Source organism: Canis lupus, chromosome 29, assembly GCF_048164855.1.
Source record: "Canis lupus baileyi chromosome 29, mCanLup2.hap1, whole genome shotgun sequence".
Classification (NCBI taxonomy): Eukaryota; Metazoa; Chordata; class Mammalia; order Carnivora; family Canidae; genus Canis; species Canis lupus.
In genome coordinates, this window is record NC_132866.1 from 3,534,460 (window position 1) to 3,560,045 (window position 25,586).

General features: G+C 52.9%; 1 long non-coding RNA gene across 1 annotated transcript; it reads left to right on the plus strand.

The window, feature by feature from the left end:
• The first annotated feature begins 1,966 nt into the window (after nucleotides 1–1,966).
• On the plus strand, nucleotides 1,967–24,383 carry LOC140620688 (uncharacterized). Its single transcript, XR_012020404.1, has 4 exons — nucleotides 1,967–2,550; nucleotides 3,318–3,506; nucleotides 22,638–23,769; nucleotides 23,887–24,383. It is a non-coding gene; the product is annotated as an uncharacterized lncRNA (long non-coding RNA).
• Nucleotides 24,384–25,586: the final 1,203 nt, after the last annotated feature.

Consider the following 25,586-nt stretch of genomic DNA (forward strand, 5'->3'; position numbering starts at 1 on the left):
CACTCTCAACTGGCGATGAGCTCCGGGAGGAAGGGATCAAGGAAGCCAGCAGCTGGCACCAGGGGGATGAGTGAGGAAACCCGATAGCTATCCATGGCACGGCACCCCCAAATCTGCCCTTCCTCACTTCTCTTACCCTCCGAGCTCTTCGTCCAGCGGCCCTGGAGATGAAATCTGAGCAGCTTCAAGATTCCTAACTGCCAATTCCTGGAATAAGAACGCCCATTCCCACGGACTTTGTAAGCTCACCCTATGCTCTGGCATGAGAAGAATAATCTAGCCAGGAGGATGCCCTGAGGCCCGTTTAATCCTAGGTGGTGTGAGAAGCCCCCCGTGTGTCTCTGGGGGTTCCTGATCCCCCGTGTGCTGGAAGGGAGAGAGCAGGTGCGTCCCACATCTCCAGGCAGGCGGAGCCACCCAAGACCACCACGGGCCTGCCCTGCCGCGACTAGCAGAAGACATGGGGTCAAGGGTAAAGCTCTGAAGTCTCCCCAGAAAAATTCAGCTGTGGGTCTGCCAGTGAGGACAGCTGCTGACCCCCTCAAAAGCCCAGTTTGCTCGTCTGCAGCAAGCGCTCCTGCTACACATCCAGCAGGTTCTGCAAAGGCTGTGACAGAGAGGAGAGAACAAGATGAAGGCTGTCGCTCCTGGTCTGCCTACGTGCGAACGGATGCCCGTCCCACACGTCGACCTCATTAAGCAAAGAACTCGATAAAATCTCGTTTTTGATTCCATCCTTGAATGCTGAAGGGTTTCCCCAAAAGGGGTGCCACGGATGACAGATGGCCTCATCGCGGCGAATATTAATCAGCGGCCTCACCGCTTGCCTGTCTCTTCTGCAGCGCGTGACCCGGTGTGTGGTCGAGTTTGCTGTGACACTTGGGGCCCCCACCTTGCTCTTTCCCATAGGACCCTACCCCGTGGGGTGGGATGGCAACCACGGGAGGCGCCTCCTTCTAGGAGCGCCGCCGAAGGGAAGAAACCAACCCAATGTGCGATTCCATTGGCCATGGGCCGGAGGAGGCTTGCGGGCTTCTAAATGGGTCAAGGTGAACGTGGGGTCGTGGGGGAAGCCGCCGCTCTTCCCGCCGCCCCCACCAGCCTTCAAACCAGTGTTGCTTTCGGGGGTGCTGGGGAGCTCTTTCGAAGATGTATTTCGGGAAAGGAAAGAGTGGAGCATTCCCGAAGAATAATTTCCACACTCGGGTATTTATTTGTCACGGGCAGACGCATTTACAAAATTCAACCCAGGTCATGATTGGGCTCCCCGTTAATCACGAGGAGGGAGGAGCCAAAGCAGATCCTTACAGAAGGCGCTTGGCTATTCCCAGGCTGAATGACCTGCTTCTTTTCTTGGTTTCGCTGGAGCACCCTTCCTAAGTTCATGAGAGAGAGCTATCACGTTGTAGTATGAAGTGGATGTTTTCCTACTTATAGAACAACGTGAAATTCTAAAATCAAGAGTGAATAAAAAATAAATAAATAAATAAATAAATAAACAAATAAATAAATACATAAAATCAAGAGTGAAAGGGAATCAATTAAAAGTGAATAGATTCGAAATAACTCACCCACCTGTGCCTTTCCCCTATTCAGAGACAACGCCTGTAAATAATCTGATCCTTGTCTGGCTATCTTTTTATTTTATTTTATTTTAATTTTTTAAAAGATTTTATTAATTTATTCATGAGAGACCACACAGAGAGAGGCAGAGACACAGGCAGAGGGAGAAGCAGGCTCCATGCAGGGAGCCTGACGTGGGACTCGAACCCGGGACTCCGGGATCATGCCCTGGGCCGAAGGCAGGTGCTCAACTGCTGAGCCACCCAGGCGTCCCTCCAGCTACCTTTTTAATAGCGCAATGCAAAAATGTGGTTTTCTTTTTCACTTCACAGGAAGTAAATTTTTCTGGTGGCCTTGCCTGCGCGTGGGGCCGTAAGTACGCCATCAGAGGACCGAGCGGGGGCCCGGTCCGTTTATCAGCGCTTCTCCCCGGTGGCGGCCGAGAAGGCCTTGGGTGCTCCAGCTTGGAAGCGAGCACACGGCCGCGGCGCGGACCCGGGATCTTCCACTGGAATCCTTCCCACGACCAGAGTGATAAGTATTATCTAAATCACATGTGCTTAGCTCATCGGACACAGTACTTTCCTTCTTTTATGCCCAAGAAACTTAGTATTCAGCTCAAGCTGAAGTCCACTTATCAGCAGCGCTGCTCTGTCACCCAATGGAGTGGTTACATTTATTATGAAAACATTGTTCAACTTTATCACAAGGTAAAATTCATGTACATTCTGCCCAGAGGGTGCCGGCAGGAGAGCGTGCGGTTTCCCCTATCAGGGCTGTCTCGCTATGGAGGATCTTATTTTGATAACTGAGCGTTTTGAGCATCGTCTCTGGCCCCGTGAGTTGGAGTTTCTCAAACTCCTTCTTGGAATGAAGTGGGATACAAGCAAACAGACGCACGAGTGGCCTTACAAACACCTCCGCGGCAGTCGGACGAGGGACACCCCCACCCCGACCCTACGGCCTCCCATACACCTGGGTTCTTGGGTGAGACAACTGAAAGCGTAGCCTGTGCGCTTCAATCAGTAAATCTTACCGTGGTGGGTGGCGGTGTTCACATCCCATACGGCCCTTTCAAATCTGCACGCGTGACGGGGACAGACATGACCCCGAAGGCCACACTGCTCCCCTTTTCGCTTAAGAAGGACACGCAGTGCGAGGCCCACTTGCCTTCCCTGAATTTCCTGAGACCTGGATGCATGATGTTTGGGTCGCTCCACCTTCACAGGCTGCGCTCAGGACAAGTGGCACCTTTTCTGCTCTTCTCTGTCCCCTTTCTGATGATTCTCCTTCTCCTCTGGTTGGTTTCTGGGGCTCGCCATCTCTGTTCTCCATGCTCTTCCATACCCAGCCCGTGGCTGCTGGCATGAGCTCTATCAGCCCCCTCTCTGGGGAGGAGGGCGGCCTGTCTTTTGGCTCAGGCTGTCTGTGAGGTGTTCATGTCCTCCTCAGCCTTTTTGGTGTAAATTAGAATCCTGGGGTTTCCAACCTGCAAGGCCCTTAGAGACCAGCCCGGAACTTCTGCTTTTTTTTTTTTTTTTTTTTTAAGAAGAGAAAATTGTCAGCCTATTGATTCTATTGATTCGTTCATAAACATTTACTGAGCATGCACCATGCGCTAAGGCTATTTCCAAAATCTATTTGGATAAACTAAATAAAACCATTCATGGGGTGGGAGCTGGGGGGTTATATCTATTTGCTGAGGTCAGTTCAGGAGCCTATTCATAAATATCTACCTTCCTTTATTTTCACAGACAATATCTGCGTCCGTAAAGATTCATCCAGGGCGCTGCCCAGCCCCTAAAATGATGCTCTCTCGTTCTTTCTGCTTGGGGATCTGCTCCTGACTGCCTTAATCTCCAAGGCCAGCTGCCTCGAGAAATAACATCACATTTCCCCACGGACCTCACTTCCCCTCCGTATAAGTCACACTGGGGCAAGAGGTGAGTCATTTAAATACATTTTCTCCTTCCTGGGTTTTTAAGTTTTCATGTTGCTTTTGCAAAATGCAACAAGGGCCGGGAGGTAGATATAAAGTGTGCAGGTTGCATCGAATCCAAATACGTCCAGAAGCTATGGTTCAAAGCAAAGACTATCTGGACTGGGAGAGAAAATAAAGGGAAACGTATGAGATAATGCTCGAGACAGATCGTCAATAGCATGGGGAAAGGCCACTTCACTTGCTCAGCTGGGCTGTTTTGAGCAGAATTTTGATTAAAGAAGACATTCCGGGCAGGGCTGGCGTGGACAGGCCGTCTGAGCAACAATTGCTCAAAATGAATAAATGTGAACCACAGTGCGTGAGAGCGGGAATGAAGTGGGCCTGTCAGAGGAAGGGCAAGCCGTGTTTTCTCCCTGTTAGTGCCGATTGCGGGTTTTTGTGGACCAACATACAAACCACACGTTATCAATAGAGCTCATAAATCTGAGGGAAAAACAGAGAGCTTCTGACCAATTACACGGCATGGGAAAGAGGAAGGGCCAGGAACCAGGCTGCCTCCCTTCCCCAGGGCAGGCTGATGGCCGAGGCCCTCACCGGGCCGGCTCTCTCTGAGCACCAGACCCCAGGCGTGGGTGCCTGCGAGGAAGCCAGTCCCCCTCAGGCCCCTGCTACGGCCCCTACACCCCAGACCCCAGGCAACCGAAGAATTTCAATGGAGAAATGCTTGTCAATATTTGAGTTACCATCATATGGAAAATTCTAGACGTTTTGGGTCCCTGTTCTGGTCCTGATGAGGATCTCAGCTGTCCTTTGCCCCCCGCCCGACTCCGAGGAGCGGATGCGGCAGCAGCGCAGGGTCGGGAGCAGGCACCCCGAGGTAGGCTTACCCATGGGTAGGGCTGCGTCACCCCCGCTAGCCTCTCCCATCGACCCCGGAGCCCCTCTGACGGCCCCTGCCCCCAGGTGTTGCCCTTGCTCCCCGCATCTTACCCAGGAAAGGGGATTTTTCAAGGATCATCCAGAGACTGAGAAATGCCCAGGCTCGAGGGGCACCTGTGCGACGGCCCGTTCAGCCTCGGCCACGGCTTCGGGCCGATTGGTGGCTTTCACGTGGGAGCAGCACGGGTGAGAGAGGCCGCGCGTGGCGGGGAAGGGGTGGGCGGCTCCTGATCCGGGGTGGGGCAGGGGCAGCTCAGGTGGCGGCGGCCGGCCTTCCTGGGTGACGGCCCATCCCGGGGGGCAGCTCGGCTGCATGGCTGGGCCGTGGTCGCGGGTGGGAGCCGGGCGGCGCAGGGAAAGCCTTGCCTGTTCTAGGCCCTTGAGCTGGGCCAGGTCCCGTCTCCGCCCAGGCCGGTCCCGGACCTTCTTTCCTCGCTCCGATTCCTGGGACACTTACCTGCTGTCCGTTCCTCTCCTTCTGGCCTTGCCGGGTGGCAGTTAGGGAATGCGGGGCTGATTCACGCTCCAGGGGCATCCAGGGGTCTCTGAGCTGGCCGCTCCGGGACGCCCTGGTCTGTACCCACCTGGGGTCTGAGAGATGCCTGGATGCGGCTCTGAGCACCTTGGAAACGGCGCCGCTAGGGCCGGCCGGGCTCTGAAGACGTTGGCATTTAGGAGGGAGAGGAAGGGAGGTTTCCCTTCATTTCCGCCTACAATGCTCTTGCTCCTGTGTCCACTCCTTGGTCCTCTCCCTTGGACCAAGAACCCAGCTTCACCTTTCAGGGCCGGCATCGACCTTGCTGCTGCAAGCTTTCCCTTGGGGTGACCAAAGGGTTGTGGTGTGTGGCTAAAAACGAGTCCGAGGACTGTGGGAGAGATGCAGTCTCCTGGCTTTGGGCGCCCACACCATGCAAGCATGAGCCCCTGTTGACTGCAGTGGTCCCCTGGGTCCCTTTTATGGGTTCTTTCCACCCCCCACACCCCACCCCCAGCATCCCTCTCCTGGGAACACGTACCTCTGCTAATGAACTGTGACACAGGCTGGCCGGAAACCCTGGGGCACCACTGGAGATATTCCCCCAAAGTGCAGTCTGGGATCCTCTGCACTGCCGTGCCCAGGCAACAGACTGACCCCAAAGGGGTTTCGGGGAAGGAAGGCAAGAGGCAGCCAGTTCTGGGGCTGGGAAGGGAAATTAGGACAATTTATTATTTCCCTGTTGCACTGAGTAAATAGACTTTAAGATAAATTATTGGTGCCTGAAGCCTGCTTGATGCAAAACCCTTAAGTAAAAGCAGACTTTAATGAACATATGCTGGCCTGCCCCCGTTCTCACTTCAAGTCTGCTATTAACTTTCTATGCACTCGGGAACCTTTGGCTCATGGCCTAAATAATAGAAGAATAATTAGAATAATTACTGGAGAAGGCCAGGTCAAATATCCAAGGATCTTCCCTTAACTATTTGGTTATCTTTCCTTTTTTTTTTTAAGTAGATTTTTTTTTTTTAGATTAACCAAACACTGCTACTTTGTATCTAGAATATTTATTTTATATAAAAAGAAACCATGGCCTTGTATGGTGAGAGCCACTCACAAAAAAAAAAAAAAAAAAAAAAAAAGAATGTTCCAGTATGGATGAGTTTTTAATCCCAGTTTTTGGCTTATTTTTCTAAGTCAGGCTTCCACAGGGTAACTGGAAGGTACAGCTCGCCGAATACAACGCTCCTGAGTAGCTCACAAGGGCGTGGGGACTTCGGTCAGTGTTTTTGTCCTTCCCTTAGCTGTTTTCACAGGGGGAAGGCAAGAATAACTCCGACTCAGATGGAAGGCCCCTCGCTGAGCTGGATGTCCTCGCAGTGAGGCCCCCAGGTTGCGGCGGGCGGGGGAGGGAGGATCACGCCATCGCAGCCGCGCTGGGCCCCATGCACCTGGCTTCAGCCTCGGGCGGTGGGGTCTCGCTCGCTTGCTCACTCCCCTGCACACGTACAGCTTCACGGCCCGGCATAGCCACAGCCCCTAATGTCCGCGGTCAGCTTCTCTCCCATCTCACGGTGGCCGCACAGCCAGCAGCCAGGTCCTGGTGGGAGTCAGGGCTCCAATCCCAGGTCCCTGGGGCCTTGTTGGGTCTCGTGCCCTGTGCACAGACGGCAGTCACTGCTTGGCGACTCTTTCCTCATCTGTAAAATGGGGACAGTAAGGTAATAACACCACCTGCCTCATGCAGAGCTTCGGGGTTACAGCTGATGTGCTTATAGGAGAGCCTGATGAGGTAGGAAGGGTAGGTTCAGGGGAGCCGATTGCTTTGAAACCATCTTTGGGTATGAGAATCACTAAACAAACAAACAAACAAACAAACAAACAAACAAATAAAAACCAAGTTGGAAAAAGCCTTTGTGCCGCAGCTGAATGAGACCCATCATCATCTCATGCCTTCTCCATGTTAATGACATGTGCCCAGGCTCTGTTCCTGCCCTAGTTTTTTTTTTTTTTTAGATTTTATTTATTTATTCATGAGAGACTTATACAGAGAGGCAGAGACACAGGCAGAGGGAGAAGCAGGCTCCATGCAGGGAGTCCGATGCAGGACTCGATCCCAGAACCCCGGATCACACCCTGAGCCGAATCCTGCCTCTGTTTAAGGTCTGGGTATGACTCTGTGGGCAGTAGATGTGCAGGGTGTGGGGAGAAGAAGTTGCTGGGATGCCTGGGGGCTCAGTGGTTGAGCATGTCCCTTCAGCCCAGGGCGTGATCCTGGAGACCTGGGATCGAGTCCCGCATTGGCCTCTCTGCCTGGAGCCTGCTTCTCCCTCTGCCTGTGCCTCTGCCTCTCTCTCTCTCTCTCTGTGTGTCTCTCATGAATAAATAAATAAAATCTTTAAAAAAAATAAAAAGAAGTTGCCAATGCTTCTGCTTCTTCAGAGACTTATTTATTTGAAAAAGAGGGAGAGAGAGAGCAGACGCGCAGGGGCAGGGGCAGAGGGAGAGAGGGAATCTCAAGCAGACCCCCGGCTGAGTGCAGAGCTGAGCTGATGCAGAGCTCGATCCCAGGACCCTGAGATCATGACCTGAGCTGCAACCGAGAGTCAGATGCTTAACTGACTGAGCCACCCGGGTGTCTCACTTCTTTAAAACATAAAATAGGGCAGCCCGGGTGGCTCAGCAGTTTGGCGCTGCCTTCAGCCCAGGGCGTGATCCTGGAGACCCAGGATGGAGTCCCACATTGGGCTCCCCGCAGGGAGCCTGCTTCTCCCTCTGCCTGTGTCTCTGCCTCTCTCTCATGAATAAATAAATTAAATCTTAAAAAAAATAAAAAAAAAAACATAAAATAAGGTAGACCAATTGAAAACAGCTATTTGAAGAGCGAGGCTGAGTGACATCCAGTACCTTGTACCCTGGGAAGATGCGTCCGACTGTGCCCGCCCTCCGGGAGCTGGGCCCTGGGTGGCAGGCGGAAACTGGGTGAGGATCGTGCCAGGCACACCCGCGTGGCAGGTGTTCAGGGCGGAGGGTTGCAGGGCCGAGTGGGAATGGAGGGTTACAGGATAGAGCGTGCTTTCTGCGCTTCCCTGCCTGCCACTGCGTTCGCCAGGTTCCTGTCCGTGCAGCCTTCGGTGGAGGGTCACCCTGCGGCTTTGAGGGCTCCCAGGGGTCCTGTCGATGCCCAGGATTTGGGAGGACAGCCGTCCCGGCGGGTAGAGGTGGCCCAGGATGGCGATTCCAGCACTGATGCCGAAGTGCCGTGGGGCCGGGTGATGGCGAACCCAGCCCGGGTCAGGGCAGCCAGGCAGCGGCCGGCGTGCACATGCACCACGAAATATTCCTTCTCCTCACCTTCGATAATGAACACTATGCATCGATAACGTGATGCTTCAAACCTGAAGCTGCTATAAACTTGACGGACTCCTCCTATGTCTCAGTTGAGTTTCTTTTCACCCTAAAAGCACCAAGGCCTCTGCTGCGGAACGTGTCCCAGGAAGACGAGGGCCCGCTGGGCTGAGCTGGGGCCGGGTGGGGGGCACCTGGGCGGCTCACGGTGCTGGTTTCTGGGATCGTGTGGCTCCGCTGGTGCGCGCGGGAGCTGCCCACCTGCCTCCCCGCCTCTGCAGGCGCCCGCACCCTCTCGTGTCCCTAAGACACGGGTTCGTTTCCAAGGTTAATAAAATTAGGGGGGTTTGAGCCTGAAATCTTCACGTGCAGCTCTCTTCTCCCCGCGTACAAGCGGCAGCCCCAAATTCCTTTTCAAGACCTGCTTACTCATGCAGATGGCACTCGAACTCCAGAATCGTGGCATGTAAGCCGCCCCACACCTCCCGCATTCGAGAGATTCCTAAATGAGAACTTATTATCAACCTGTCATTCTTCCGTAATTATCCACAGCCAGGACGCTTTTCGGTTGTTTCCATATCATTTGGAGTGACACCGAGTAGATATTACCCTTGTCTGTGTATCGCGCGCAGCAAGCTTTGCAGGGAGCCCTCATCCATTTGCATTTCGAAAGAGGCAGAGGCCTGACAGAGATTTTTTTGAGCTATTATGAAGCACTTATTAGTAGAAACTGAACCATCCCCGCACACTCCCCCCCACATCATCTCCTTCCTCATAATGATTATTTCTACAAATTCTCTGCACCTTCCAAAAATTCTAGGGCGCACTGTCTGCAAAGATCACCTGCCAGGGAAAGCATCATTCATTTGGGTTAATGCAGCTCCAAGTCGGCACGGTTCCCCTCTTCGTGTTTTCCGGAGACGGCGGAGGGATGACCTAGGGGGAAAGTCAGTCCCACGTTGCTCAGATGTACACCCTCGTGCGCGCGTGTGCGAGCATGTGGTACACACATAAAACGGGAGATGCCTAGTGTGTCTGTGCATGCACAGGTGTGTGTACCTGTACAGGGGCGCGTTTTAGATGCTGAACCGGGGGTGGGGGTTGGCGGGCGCTGCTGCTCATTATGTGTTTAAATTTGCCTTCCAAAGAAATTTTTTTTTTTTTTTTTTTTTTTACTAAAAAAAGCAGAGAAAATGTAGTTTGGAATGTCTTCAGCTTCTCTGTATTGAAACCCTTGCTTTATCAGTAGTCATTTTCACACTGTTTTAAAAATACCTGAGTGTCAACCCCTCGCTCTCCCAACAGGGGCACGCCGTGCACCCCCGTGTGTGCTGTCTCTCGTCTGTCTTTAGGTTCTGCTTGTTTAGCTTTTCTGCCTCTACCGGTTTCTCCCGACTTCCTGCTCCCCGTGTGGGGACATGGTGGCCTCTGAGCTCACCTGGGCGGGACGCTGCCACCTGCTGCCACGGCCTCGCCCCTGGGGGTCAGCCCTTCTCTTTGGAGTGGCCCAGCCTGGCCTGGCTCCAGCCCCACTGAGGCTCAGGGAGGGTGGGGAGGCGTCCCGATTTCCTCTTTGAGATGGGCCTGTCCCCGGTCTGCACCCTGCAGCGCTCTCCCTGCACCCTGGAGCAGGCCCAGGCTGCGGGGCCTCTGCGATCGCCCCCCAGGGCCCTCTGCTCACAGCCACCTCTTGGGGAGGTCCCTGGGCCTCTCTCCTGTCTGTCCACTTGCCAGAGGGACAGCACTGCAGGCGGAGGCTGTTCTGGAAAGCGTAGTCCCCGGGAGGTCACCTTCCTCCGGCCCCAGCGGGGCAGGTGTGGCTTGCCAGTGGGGCACACGCGCACACTCCCCGCTGGATAAAAGGAGCTGGAGCGGGCCTCGTTCGGATGTGCAGAGCGAAGCCCTGGGGAATGTCTCCTGGAACGTGGAATTAAATTTGAGTATCATCATTATTATCAATTATTATTTATTGCGTGCCCACCGGCGGCCCTAGCATGCTGCAGGTTTAATGTTTCAATAAGACCTTATTTGTACAGTTTCCCACCAGGGTCCTGGATTTCAGTCCTGGCCCAAATCACCTTCCATGTGATGCTTTAATGATTTTTAAGATTCTCGGATTAAACCTTTCTTGTCTCTCGTTTTATACATCTCCTGCCAGCGCCAAGATGATCTTTTTAGCTTTTTCTGTAATGTGGAAATTTTTCTGGTCTTTCTTTCTTTCTTTCTTTCTTTCTTTCTTTCTTTCTTTCTTCCTTCCTTCCTTCCTTCCTTCCTTCCTTCCTTCCTTCTTTCTTTCTTTCTTTCTTTCTTTCTTTCTTTCTTTCTTTCTTTCTTTCTTTCTTTCTTTCTTTCTTTCTTTCTTTCTTTCTTTCTTTCTTTCTTCTTCTTTTTCTTTTTTTTCTTTCTTATCCCCCCCACTCTTCTGTTTTTCCTTTTATCCTTTCCACTCCCGGGGCTGGCGGGTACGAATGGGAGTCGTGCTCACACTCCAGGTGAACCTTCTGGCCGAGAACGTGCATGCATTCCTCTTCTCTGGCTGCCTGCCTGTGACACGCGTGCTGGGCGGCGTGCGTTCCTGCACAGAATCCCATGGCATTTCCCCCATGTACCCCACGGAGGAGCGTTCGGCTGTGGCCCGGAGCCCGAGTTGGGGACACACCTCGGAGGCGGCGGGGAGAGCGAGAGCTTGCAGGAAGCCAGCCCCGGGGCCTTGCCGCCTGCCCGGAGAAGCTCTGAGTTGTCCTGTGCCTCTGGCTTGCCTCTCTGGGGCCTGGGGCCTGCTTTGTGATACCGCGTACAAAATTCCAAATTCAATTTAAGCAAATCAGGCCTAACGTGAATCAATAACCATTTCTGCGTTCATTATGGAGTTCGCAGGCACAGCTTTACGAACCCTTATTGTTTAAGGGGAGCCTAAGCGCCTCCCTCCGAGCATCCGGAAATGAGGATGTGTTCCACGGCAGGACCCCAAATGCACATATTTATTAGAGTTTAGCAGCAGATTAATGCGAGAATACATTTTTAGACACAGTTTCTTTATCACTTAAAAAAAAATTAAAAAAAAAAAAGTAGCCTGCCATGGGAAAGGAAGTGTGAAGCTACAGCAGCACCTTCCGTATCTGTCTTTGGAAACTTCGTCTAAATCAACCAAAGACAAGCTGACTGCAAATTACGCTCGGCAGCAATGGGGTGAGGTCGGAGGAGCCCCGTTCCGGGGGCCGTTTATCAAACACCGCAAACTGACATCCGCTTCTTCAGATCTGAGAGATCACAGGATGTGAGCAAGAAGAACGGTGGTGGCATCAAACAAGCACCCCCCCACCCCCGCCCGCATCACTTTTTTTGGAATGAAATGCGGAAGAGGGGCCCCGTCTCCGCACTCGCCCTATCATCCCCCTAAACTACAGCTGCCCTTGGGAGCGGTACACTCAGGCTTCAGAGAAAAAGAATTAGTGTTTCATTTTCCAAGACTGTCACACCCCACCTTAATGAGCACTTAAAAGAGATGAATGTGCTGGGAATGAAAAGATTTATTTGAGATATTTAAATAATCTCTCTCAGCTATAACTAAGCTGACACACTGGGCTCTCACAACGACATTTCCCCCCTTATTTTTGATAATACCCGCTAGAAGTTTGTTGCTTTGCCCTGCTTTTGTGGCGAGCACGCTCGGCGTTGGCGCGTGGAGGGGAAGAGGCGGAAAAATCGCGCAGATCCAGACACCTCACCCCTCTGCGCCAAACGCGCCGACCAAGACCTTTAATTACATTTCCGGATGCGAGCAGCTACATAAATATCTCGTTAATTTTTTTTTTTTAAATGAGTAGTACAACAGATCCCCGACACTTTACAGCACACTAAAAATCCTTGTGAGGGTGACAGCGCCGTCCGTTACAATCAGCCATGAAGTACATTACAAAGGTAATGTGGTTTTAAGAAGGAACTACTGCAGAATGTATATTTTCATTATCAAAAACGTTAAGCCATTTATCCTGAGGAGTCAGAATAATCATTAATGGCTGGGAATTTATGGTGCCAGATCTTAAACTAATGTGAATGATTCCAGGTGTTACTAATGGCTTCAGTGAAATGTGCCAGGATCTAAGACTTCTACTAAATCTGAGGTAATAGTCAGATGCTTAATCTCGACAGATGAGCAGCAATTTAACTGACACATTGATTGGATTCTGGAGGCTTAAATGACACCCATTGTGAAGGTGCACGGTCAAACGGCAGTCCGGAGGGCGACTTGGAAGTCACTCTCCTCGGCGGCGGCGCCCCCCGCGCCCCAGGCCTGCGGACGCCACCCGGGACCTACTCATGTGAGATTTGCAGGGTGCGCTTTACTTTTTTGTGACACCAGTGATAACCACGTCCGAGCGTCCTGGGCCAGCTCTTAACCCTTCTCTCCCCTGCGGTCTGCAAAGCGCCCTGGGCCGCTGGCCTGACGACGAGGTGGGAGCTAGGCCCAGCGGAGCCCACCCCGCGCCTCTGGGTGCAGCCTGCCGAGCGGGCTTTGTCCGTCGCCCGGGCCACCCCCTGCTGGATGCTGCTGCCGGGGGGCAGGGGGGTTTGGGAGGGGTGGCTCGCTGAGTGGAACTCAGGGGCCCACCGTCTGATTCCGGGTCCCCTTCATAGTCATCACCCACGGCCTGGGACCCTGGTGCCGCCTGCACCCGCCGCCCTCCGAGCCCCTGTGTGTCCCTCGCGCTCATTAACAGTGACCGTTGGCGCTGCGGGACCCGCTGCCCTGAATACGGAGCATGCGTGCTGGGCCTTCCTGACTGCTGTCAACATCCTTTGAAAGCACATAAAAATAAATTATCCATAGGTTTACCTGTCGGGAAGATAGATTCGGTGCATCCGACTGTTGCAGGCATTTCAAGTGACAGGGGTGCCTATCATGTTCCCGTAATAGGGTCAAACAGCTGGACGGGGATTTAACACTCAGCAAGGCCAGAAGGGCCCAGCACTTGTAGGGGAGGATGAATGGAGTGATAGGAGGCAGCGGGACCTGTTTATTACAGCGTTTTTCTGCTTCGCTGCAGACCTGTAATGATTGCCGCGGAGCCCGATTGACGGCTGCCCTCTCCCTTCCAGCGCTTTGAGGAGACTGGGTGACGGCAGCCAAGTCTGCCTGCTGACCTATCGCTCTGGCCCATCAAGAGTTCAATTTACTTCTCCTGACAAGCATCCAGGAGTCGGAGTGCGTTGCATTTGATTGGTCCATGTAGGTTAAATAAAAATTGGTTTAATGAATATTTCAAAATGTCTTGTCAGGATCAGGTACTTTAATTAAGGGACACGCATCCTGCATGGCGTGTGGGCCCCCTTCCCCACAATACCCTTCAGGGGGGTCTATGGGGCCTTCAGCTTCAGAGGAGAAGGGGAAGCTACATGGGCGAGTCGATGCTGGTTTGGGGCAGGAAAAGCTCCTACGGTGTCTGTAAAGAGGAGGAGGGCACATGCGGGCCGGGAGGCACAGCCCGGCGTAGACAATGAAGCGCCGGGTGAGCAAAGGCCCAGCCCGGGGTGCGTGGGGCTGACGTGGGGGTAGGGGGGTGGCCTCCTTCTCACGCGTGCTCTGGCCAAGTCACATTTCGGGGCGTCCCACCTTGCTCCCAGGGGAATCCCGAGTCGCGGCATGCCCCATTGGCCCTCCACAAACCCCCAACACGGCAGGAGTCTGGCTCCACCTGGATTCCTCCTGTCTGCTCCTTCCCTCCCCGAAGTAGAGGTTGCAGGATGGTGCATATTTATTCCTGGACCTTCAGGTTATCAGCTGTGGCTCTGTTCCATTTGGTTCCGTGACAGCGTAGTAGCAACAGAGGATCCGCCCCAGAGCCAAGCTGTGAGCTTGCAGAAGGAGGCCGGGCCCCCCAGTGACAAGAAGCCCACCAGTAGGCATTGCTGGTGACGGAGGAAAAGGAGGGAGGCAGGCCGGCAGGTTCCTGCTCAGAGCGCTGACATCTCCACGGCGGGGCCTGGCCTCAGTTTCCTTACCTGGTGAATGGCTCCCCAGGAACCACGAGCTAAGCCGGGACAGGTGTCACTGAATCAGAAGCGGAATGGAATAAGACCTCCAAGCACCTGGCCCCCCTAAATCCCAAGGGGAGGTGATCAAGGGTCCCACCTCAAAGTCACCCATGCTGTAGATTGGACTGTTCTCCTTTTCTCTGCTTTGGAAGGCGGTGAGGTGCACCTCGAAGCTCTGGGTAGCGAGTCTGGTGCATCTGAAGCTAAGGACAAGACTGGCACCAAGCCCTCAGGGCATAGGCAGGAAGGGGGACTCGACACTAGCAGGGGAGTGATGCTGCCTGGGCAGCAAAGAGCGCCCCTTGTATTTTCAAGTATTGGAGCAGTAAACCCCTGCTCGTGCGTCATGCAAGTGCTTCTTTCTACCTCTGCCGCCCTCTGCTTTTGCTACCCGAGTCCGATTCCCATGGAATGTTTGTTGCCACCACATGAGAAACACCCTAATGCTTTTCCACTGGGGGGAAGAGCCCAGTGGCTGCTGGGAGACCCTCTTCTCACCTTGAGGCGCACCACGGGGAATCACGTCCCTTCCCGTGTTCCCTCCCAGGCCCTGCAGAGCATCGGGGCTTTGGAGGTACCAGATGTGGGATGTGCCCCAGATGGCAGATCCCTTGTACCTGTGGAAGTAGGATGGCCCCACGTTGGTGGCCTTTGTCAGCTTTCAAAGGTGACGGATCCTTTGAACCAGTGGTTCAGATTTTGTTTGGATGTACAAGTCATATTCTCCAGCCACTATTATATTGTAGGGAGGGGGCAGGGGAGGCAAGCGTCTGTAGTCTGTAGGGTGTTGGATAAGTGTGACGTGGTGAATGCACAGAACGGTGGCCCGAGCTGGGGACGGGAGAAAAGGACAGACTCCCAAGGGGCAAGACGATCAAAATATTTAAAATGTACCACACTTGACACAATAAATACGAAACGGACCGCAGTCTACGAGGCAACACCATTTATATAAGTTACAAGTATACTCATGAGCAAAACAACGCCCCAGGGTAGGTACCCACATCAGGGGCATAGAGAAAGTACACTGGATGTGCCCTCTGGGTCGGGGCAGGGCAGGAAAAGGAGGGAGGAATGTTCCATTAAGATGAAATGAGGGGACAGCTGTGTGGTTCAGCGCTTGAGCATCTGCCTTCAGCTCAGGGTGTGATCCCAGGGTCTCGGGATCGAGTTCCATGTCCAGCTCCCGGCATGGAGCCTGCTTCTCCCTCTGCCTGTGTCTCTGCCTCTCTCTCTCTCTCTGTCTCTCATAAATAAATAAATAAAATCTTAAAAAAAAAAAACAACGAAATAAAATGAAATAAGGACAAGGTCTTGCATGAGCGACGGTGGTGCTGCGCCACGCGCTGAGACGTGCTGAGCTCCGTTCCACCATCTCGGGAACAAAACAGAGACAGGTGCGTGGATGCACGGGTGGAGGTTCCCACCCGCGATGTGATCGGCATCGGCAGCACGCAGCGCAGAGATTAGTCAGGCCAGGGCTCTGTGGGCCTTGCTGTGGCCGAGGCGTCCCGGCACGCTTTTCAGCACCTGGTGGGCGTCCCGTCACTGTTTTCAAATGAACCGTGGTCTAATTACCCGTGTACAATTTCTGCCTCGCTTTTTATTATCATAAAAAATTAAATATATCTGGTAAAAAAAAAATCCACCCAACTTTCGAATGTTGTGCAAGGATGTACGGTGGGCAGGAGACACCCGCCCCCACCGCACCCCACTCCCAGGCCCCCGAGATAACGCCGCGCATTTCTGTGCGTGCACGCCGTGCAGGATGACATCATCCTAATCATAGCTCCATATTGATTGTAATGATGATGATAATCCTTTACGTGTGGGCATGCAGTGTGTAATTGATGGAGAATGCTCCCCTGACGCCGCTGTGAGGAGGACAGAGGCTGCTCTTCAGTTTTATAACCAAGGACGCTGAGACTCAGAGAGAGACGGGGCTTCCCGCGTCCCTGAGCGTGAGGCACAGTCCCCAGCACGATTCCGGCCTAGAGCAGGGCCCGGGATGGCACCCTTTGCAGGTCCTCCCAGGTGTGAGTGCACTCAGGCCATCAGGATGCACTCACTCCATGGTGCCGGCTTCCGTCCTCTCTCCCTGACCCTCCCTCCGCACCCCCTGGGCCTCAGTTTACCCATCTTTAACATAAATTGACCAGAAAAGGCACCGCCTATGTCTGCCATCCTGCGGTTGGGGTGCTGGGTGCTGGGTGTCATGCCAGCATTGCGAGGGCTCCGGGTTTCACTGCGAATGCCGAGCTCAGTTTTCCGGAGGCCTGGCTGGGTATTCCAGGTGCAGTTTGCTTGAAAAGGGAAGACAGGAAATGAACTTCAAACGCCTGGTGTTTCAAGGTGACAGCTCCAGGTGAGAGTCTGGGGTCTTCGAGGCCAGTTGCCTCCAAGTCCCTCATTGTCCAACAGCACGAGCCAAACTACTGCGTTCGGGTTCTCACACACCCATGTATGCAAGGTACATATAACAAATTTAACAATTTTTTTTTTTGTAAATTACATAAAATTTGTTAAAAGGGAAGATGTCATGAAGCATTCTTTCTACCCAAACAAAAACAGAGGGGCATGAGGAAACTTCTGGAAGTGATGCATAGGTCTGTTCCTTGATCGTAGCAATGGTTTAAGGGTGTGTGCGTATACATTCAAACGCATCAAATTGCATACATTAAATTTGTGCAGTTTCTTGTATATCAGTTAGACTTCAACAAAGATGTAAAAAAAAAAAAAAAAAAAACACCTCCTTTGGGTCTAAGGGACACAGGCACCAAATGATAACACTTCCAATAGCCAAAGCAATCAATAAATGAAGTGTTTGGAAATTGTAACCAAAGTATAACATAAATGTCCACGACTCCATAGTAATTCAAATAACTGATGGAATAAATAAATGGCAGCACAGACACATCTCCAGCATTAATTCAAAATAATTTATGTAGCTACTCCGTCCTCAAGGAGATGGAACATGTGCTCCTAAACCTCGGGGTGCCCATAGCATCCCCCAAAGAGGACGGCGGGCCAGAGGAGAAGGCTGGCAGCCAGCTGTCCCCACAGACGGACCTCAGTCCATGATCAAGTCAACATCGACAGTGACAGGTCACATGGACAGAACGGGCCTTCGATCTGCGGTGACAAAAACCTTCTCTTCGTGATCTTCCACCTAAAAATGCACAACCCCAAGGACCACGAGGGAAACATCCAATCTCAGCGGAGGAACGGCTTAAACATACCTGACTAGGACCCCTCATGAGTCTCCAGAAAACAGGGAAAGTCTGAGAAACCATCCTGGCCAGGAGTTGGCCCTCAGGAGAGGAGACCGCGTGGGCCCCTGGATGGAGTGCTGGGACAGGAGAGAAATCTAAGGAGATTCGAATACGGTATGGACTTCATTTAATGGTAACATAGCTACGTTGGCTCTTGAATTGTAACAAATGCACCAGCCAGTATAGGATGTTGGTAAAAGGGAAACTGGGTGGGTGGGTGGGGTGGGGGCATATGTACCCTCTGAACCATTTGCACAATTTTTCCTTGGATCTACAGCTACTTCACAATTAGTTTGTTTTTAAAAATGAATGACATTTAGAGCTGTGCACATAGAGGCTCTGATGGTTTCTTTCCCGCCCCCCGCCCCCGGCCATCACCATGACTTACGGATTGTCTCTTGTCTCGCGTGCCCTGCACCCCATGCAGCAATTTGGAGGCCACTTCTCCATGCAGTTGGGAAAACGAGTTGCTCTGACGGCACGTGCGAGGGTGGGAGGGGGCCTAAAGATCTTGGTGGCGGGTTCCTTACCCGGCCCAGTGGGTCTTCCCTTGGTTTTCTCCGGTTCTACTCAGAACCTCGCTGGCCGAGCCCTGTCTCCTGGCCAAAGCAGCTTAGTTCAGAGATGAAAACTGAAAGGTGCCCTTCGTTGTAAAGGAGAAGATTACTTCCTTTTGTTGTTGTCGTTGTGGTTTATTAAAGACAAGGAATCCGGTATCACCAGTATGTGTTCATTTCTAGGACCACCCTCATGAAACACCACCATAGACATTTACCGTCTCCCGGTGCTGGGGGCCAGAGGTCTGAAATCGGGCTGTCGGGGGGCAGGGGGGTTCATCTTCCAAAAACCTTTCCTCTATCTGGTGTCATCTGATGGTCCTCGGCTTGTAGACGCACCTCCGTCTCTGTCAGCACACGGCCCTGTGTCCGTGTCTTCACGTGGCATCTCCTCTGGCATCTCTCTTCCTCTTCCTAGGACTGGCCATCGAGGGCTGAGGCCCACCCTGATCACCTCCTCTCAACCGTACGGCATGTCTTCCCAGATAAAGTCACCCTCACAGGTACTGGAGTTTGGACCCCAACCTACCATTTTGGGAGGCACATGCCATCGGTGACATGGGGTGTGTGCACCAACTCACGATCGCAGTTACCCTGTGAGGTCAGACACGGCCCCTTCCACTGCTGGTGCACGCCAGCCCGCCCACTCTTTCCTCCTCATGAGGGTGCAAACTCACGTTTCATACATTTAGACAGCTGTCCGCCCGCATTGCCTCGCAGGACGCGGTGCAGGGAACCAGTTCTGTGTGGACAGCAGGGGTCCGGCCTTCTTCTCCTCCGGCCCCAAGCCAGGATCTGCTGGCTCTGCGTGGCATTCAAGGCCTTCTCCTCCGTGTGGTGCTGGGGCTCTGACCAGCCACTCCCCACCTACTGTCTCAACGAATATCTGTGATCACAACACTAGAGGAGAGTAAAAAAAGAAAACAAAGAAAAAAGAAAGAAAAAAAAGAAAAAGAGAAAAATAGAAAGAAAAAAAAGACCCATTCTCTATCAAACTGAAATATGTAATAATAATTAATGCTTCCACTTAAATTACAGTCTTTGTTTTCAATCAGAAGAGACCTACACCTAAACTGGTGCATTTTAACACCGGATAGTATAATTCGTCCCTGCAGCCTCCATAATTACACTCTGAGTGGCCAAGCAGTATCCTACCACTTTCGTGTACTACACTTTGCTGAATATCAGCATTTTCTCATGATTTTACTATCATAGACACTGCTGCGAGGAATGACCACGGACAGAGGTGTTCTTAAAAATAATTACTTCTTAGGGCGCTTGGGTGGCTCAGTCGATTGAGTAGCCGAGTCTTGGTTTCAGCTGGAGTCGTGATCTCGAGGTCCCGGGATCGAGTCCCGTGTCCGGCTCCTTGCTCAGTGCTGAGTCTGCTTCTCCCTCTCCCCCCGCTTGCTCTCTCTCTCTTTCTCTCTTTCTCATATAAATAAGTAAATCTTAAAAATATATGTATATTTCTTTAGGATAAATGTACAGGTTTGGAATTCTTCCTGCATCAAAAGATACCACAATTTTGTGACTATGGATCTTATCACAGAATGTTCCAGAGAAGCGTGTGCCTGACTCACAGTGCTGTAGACCTGGGGAAGTGAGTTGATCCTGCCTCCTGCTCAGCAGCATCAGAGCCCACAGTTTCTTGCTGCCAATTGCATAAAAATGATCTAAAACGACACTGCTCAGCTTTCACCCTATTCCTTCCTTCCTTCCTTCCTTCCTTCCTTCCTTCCTTCCTTCCTTCCTTCCTTCCTTCTTTCTTTCTTTCTTTCTTTCTTTCTTTCTTTCTTTCTTTCTTTCTTTCTTTCTCTTTCTTTTTTTTTTTTTTTTTATTTATGATAGTCACAGAGAGAGAGAAAGAGGCAGAGACAGAGGCAGAGGGAGAAGCAGGCTCCCTGCCTGATGTGGGACTCGATCCTGGGTCTCTAAGGTCACGCCCTGGGCTAAACCGCTGAGCCACCCTGGCTGTCCCCTCACCCTATTTCTTGATGTGATACCCTCACGTGGGACCATAAACTCAAAGGGGGGGGGTCCGCTTTGGCCGCCAGAAGTGTTCGTGAGCGAGCGAGTGGCAGACGAGAGGGAGTAAATGAGCGGAGGTCTAGTCCCGGGCGCTCGCAGCAGGTGTAGCGGGCACCCTGCACGAAACAGGCCAAGGGCCCCGTGGGGCGGCCGACGCAGAAACAGAGCATCCGTGCTGTTCTCGACGGGTCGCGGGCCCTGGGGGGCAGGTGCCCTCACTCCTCTGGGGTCAGCTCTCTTTTTGCCATTTCACGGGTGAGAAGAGGGAGCCCCGGTCACGGAGCCGGCCTGGGACGGGGCATCCCTGGGGGCTCCTGGGGCCCAGGGCCTGGCCAATAACCCAGGAGCAGCGGGGACCCCCGCGGAGGGGACCCGGTACCTGTTGGAGGCCGTCTGTGACCAGGCGCTGATGCGCTGCGCGGGCTTCTCTCTGCCGGGTGCCCGGTGACCCCCGGGGACCTTGTGACGGCCCGGGTGACAGGGAGGAAGGGGCGGGAGCAGGGGTGTTTTTCTCATTAGTTGGTTGCCTACACCGCAAACGTGGCTAATTGCTGATTTTAATGGGGTTGATTTGGCAGCAATGATTTTGCAATTTTCTCTTTTCTCCGGGCTGTCACCTGGGCCCGCACACCTGGGAGGGACGGCGGGTGGCAGGTCCCCCAGGGTCCTCTGGGGTCCCCCGGCCCTGACTCTTCAGATCCCCAGGGACTGAGCAGCCCTGAGAGCGACGCGGGGAGCCGCTCTCCTCCTGTGACACCGGGTCCCCCGTCTCTGGTGACACGGCCGGCGTGAGTCCTCCGGTTCCAGGCCCAGCATCTTAGCATGAGGCATTAATCAACGTCCCTGACATCCTCGTGGGAACAGACTGGAAGCAGGGAGCGACTGCAGGGCATCGGGCTGCAGGGAGACGCTGGACACCTCATCACTGGACATACTAAATATTTTCATATTTATTTTAATGTTACAGAAAGGCTTACTCAATGAGATCTGAGGATGTGGGTCGGGGGTCTGGCCCCGGGGTCCAGGAGTCGGGGGACGTTGTTCTGGAACAGCACCTGAGGTGGGAGGGAGGAGCGTCTTCACTGCAGCGAACAGGGTGACTTTGGCTACGTGTCCGTGGAGGCAGGAGTGTGGCCAAGGGGCACGGCCGCCTCCACAGATCCGCTTGGGCTCAGCACAGATCGCGTTGGCTTCCCGTCGGCCACTCTTCCTCTTCAGGCTCCATCCGGTGCCGCTGGGGGTCCGAGGAGGCCTGGACCCGGGGGGCTTAGCTGGGCCCCCCTGTGTCCTCAGAATCCCAAGGCTCCAGGGCCTCTGCTGCAGATGCCGGCGTGGGCCTCTCGGGCCCCCACCTGTGAGGCGGCACCCTGCGGTCCTTCCCAGGCTAGGGAGGACTCCGTGGGCCTTGGTAGGTCCTCCTGGGCTTTCCTCGCCTTGAAAAGAAATGCAGGCTGGACGGTGCCGAGCTGCTCATCAGGGAGGATGTTGGCCTGTTGGAGCAGGTGCCAAGTGGACTGTTAGGGACAACTAACTGGGTGCTTCCCTCCCATCTGAGGAAAGTTTTATGTCATCCGATGGCACAAAAGGAAGAGTCTGAGAGTGGAATCACCCTGGTTAACTGTCCAGAATGTTCTAGGATGGGGCAAGTGGTGCTGGTGGGAACTGCACTGGGGCAGGTGGACCATCGCTGCCCATGAGGGTGTGCTGACCACCCTATAGCCCTGGTCCCCTTCTCCAGCCCTCAGAGCAGTGCCTACTGGGTGTTCCCTGAGTGGGCCAGACAGGGCGTCTCTTTGACTGGACTGTGTCACTCCAGTGGGATCACGTCCCTCCGGCAGGGCTGTGCATCTACAGCGGGATCATGTCTGTCCAATGGGGCCATGTCCCAGCAGCCCCTGAGGAAGGGGGCAGGGCAGAGGCCTTCCTTCCTGCTTGGGCCATAGCCCGTTGACCTCCAGCAGACAAGTTATGTGGCACTGCACTGCTTTGCCCGTCACCCTGGCATGGCCCGAGCTCTTCTGCCTGCAGAACCACCTGCTGGGACACTTCTACTAGGTCCAGTCGGGCTTGCTCCCTCTGGGCCTCTGCGGGGTGTCTGCAGGCTGACTTTCACCCATCCTGTGCCTGCCTCTCCCGTGGCTTTCAAAAGGGCACACGTTGACCTCCGTTCTGCAAGTGCGCTCTCCTGGCTCGTACGGGGCCCTGCTTCTGTCATCGATCATAACAGCCGGTGCTGTCAGATGATCCAGAGCTGCTCTGACGAAATCAGGAATAAAGTGGTAAGAACAGAAGCGAACCACCAGAGACCCTCTCTGTAATACGGCTGCACTGGCGAGAGTATTATGTGCCTTAGAGGCTCAGTTTTTTGTTTCCACTGGGCTTCCCATTAATGGGCCAACCACATTCTAATGCCTTTGCATCTTGTCCCCTGGGCTCCGGAGTGGAAGATGACACAGTTGTCCTCTGTCCTCCAGAATGCACGGGAGACTCAGCAGACAGCAGCCAGAGGCCTGGGATGCAGAACGAGAGCTGCATCTCCTCCATCCTGTGCGGCAGGAGCCCTCAGGTCCGGGCGACCCCGACGGGCCTTGTGCGAGCCTCCTGGAGCCCCCTCCCCGTCCCCCGGAAGCCTGTTGTCTCCTTACAAAGCCTGTAAACCACTGGTAATTGAATCCAATTAGAAGGAGACTGTCTAACTTTAAACAAATGGCAAACCAATGGAGCGTCCTCTGGTGAGCTACAAACTTTATGCCTTGGCACTTCCGAGCGTTGTCGGGCCGAGCACATGCCCAACTTAGAGCCAAATACACTAATGCCGAGAATTAGTTTAAAAGCACATGAGAGACTGGGAAAAAGAGACCGGTTTTTAGATCTCAATAATTTAAAGGCCCAGTTTGCTCTATTGGAATATAGACTGACTGGATCACCTTCGCTCTTCATAATTAAAATCTTCCGGGAGTTCTAATTTATGGGATATTAATTCCTCTTTGCCAAACCTGATATTGTTTGTCCTTCCTTTGCCCCAGTTTTTTTTTTTGTTTTGTTTTGTTTTGTTTTGTTTTTTTGTTTTGTTTTTTAAATCTCTCCATGGAGATGGTAAATGTTTTTAATAAAAAGTTGATAATCCACTTTCCCCATACTTTAAAAGGAACCCAAGTTAAACCTTATGATCATATTACTTGATGTGTTCCATTTGGGGATTTTTACTTTCTTGCAGCCTGAACCACAGAAGTGAGGACAATTTCTGAAATATAAGAAAAGAGCATCACACACCCGTTTGAGCAAACACTGTGTGGCGGGCGGAGGCTGATAGATGACCCTACTGTCCACGGAGCTAATCAGATGCATCCTTGGACCAGGGGCCAGTGTTCTGGGCATGGGGAGCATAGAACCATTGCCCGGGCTTCTGTATGAGCCCCGCTGTCCTGAAAACAGCAGTTTCTGTGTAAACCGTGTGTATTTTATGTCCTTCAAGGAGTAAATGATTGTATCAGTGTGGTACATCCATACAAGGGACTATTACTCAGAAATTAAAAAGGAACAAACATAGCTGCTTGGATGAGTCTTCAGTGAATTATGCTGAGCGCATAAAAGCCAATCGTAAAGGTTAGATATTCTATGATTCTATTTATACAACATTTATTTTATTTTATTTTATTTTTTGGTTACTGTTCAATTGATTTAGAGGCATGTTGCTATTTATGGTATGTGTTATGTCAACAGCTCTCATGTGCTGTTCTTGAAATGACGAACAAATTCGCTGCTGCTTGTTTCCCGGCTCCACACACCACTTTCCAGTGACTTGCAGAGAGTTGGTTCTGCTCTCAGCACACGCGGTTCAGAGTCGGTGAGCAGTCAAGGCCGGCGCCCCACGTACTCCCGGGGGCCTTGGAGTGGGTGGGGGGCCTGAGCTCGGCAGATGGAGCCTGCAGCACCCATCTGAGGAGCAAGGAGAGTTCTGGAAAGTCTGGCAGAGGATCGGCGGGCCATCTTCCTCGGTCCTGGACAGAGCCTCGGGCCCCACCTCCAGTACCTACCGGGGCTGACTTCCCTCCACAGACGAGCCAAGTATTAAAGGAGATGGAGCCAGACCAAGTTGCTAGAGCAGCAGAGCAGGCCATCTCGGAGCTACTAGGGGGACCCCTCAACCCCTCTTGGAACATCTCTGCTTAGGGCCAATTTTTGTCCTTTTTTAGAAATGAAAGTAAAAATAAACTGAACTCAGGCATTGAATGAAGCTCCTGTGAGATTCTCTATGTGAATGTCCATTTTTCTTTTAGTTTTTAGTTTTAAAATATTTTATTTATTTATTCATGAGAGAGAGAGAGAGAGAGAGACAGAGGCAGAGACACAGGCAGAGGGAGAAGCAGGCTCCATGCAGGGAGCCCGATGGAGACTCGATCCCCAGATCCCGGGATCACACCCTGGGCCAAAGGCAGACGCTCAACCGCTGAGCCACCCAGGGATCCCTGTGAATGTCCTTTAAACGTTTCCACAAACCTGAGTATTTTTTATTCCCGGAGGCCAGGGCACAGCCCGGTCAGGCCGGGTGAGGTTGTCCAGGCCGAGGGCTGAGGGAGAGGTTGTGAGCTCTCAAAGCTCCCATCCTTTGGGAGTGGCATGGAGGGGGAGCCTCAGTCTCTGCTCAGATGACAGCACCTTATTCTAAGATCGGGCACCCCCGGAGTGCGGAGAGAAGGTGCCCCAGGCAGGCGTGCATGCCCACCTGGGTTTGGGAGGAGGTGGGGAGGCCATGCTGCTGGGGCGTCATGGGGAGCCACGGGCTTGGACAGGCTTGCTTGAGAGGGTGGGTGCAAAAGGGGTGACAGGGCTGGATCCTGAGGAAGCTTGGCCTGCATGTGGCTTCCTGGAAGCAGGTGACAAGGTGCTGGGGCCAGAAGCCAACACACAGAGCCCCAGCTGGGAAACCAGCCACCCGAGATCCGAACCCAGCTCTGCTGTTTCCTCCAGGTCAAGGGAAGCTTGCTTCCTCCCAACCCCTCGCTACTGAGAAGGGGGCATTGTATCAGGGTTCCCAAAACACATCTGTGGGGCTTTAGTCACTCCGTGGACCTCTTCCAAGGGCCACGGGAGCAAGGAGGGAGGGGACCCCATTTGCCAACCGAGTCACTTGGGATTTGGGTATGTTTCATTTGCTCAGCCCTGTTCTCCGTAGGGCTTTGAACAAAGTGATTGTGTGGCCAACCAAAGTTTGAAACTACAGTGAAGAGATGATATTTGAGGAGACTTTGATTCTCATCTCCTGCAAAGACACTGTCTTTTAAAAAGGCGACGTAGGTCGTAAGGAACGGGTACTCTCTACAAACCACCTACCTCTTTTCCGTTTCTGATCGCTGACCAGAGCTTGCGCCGCTGGAACCCCTTCTCATATTTATCCACTTCCCTTCCTCAGGAACTATCTG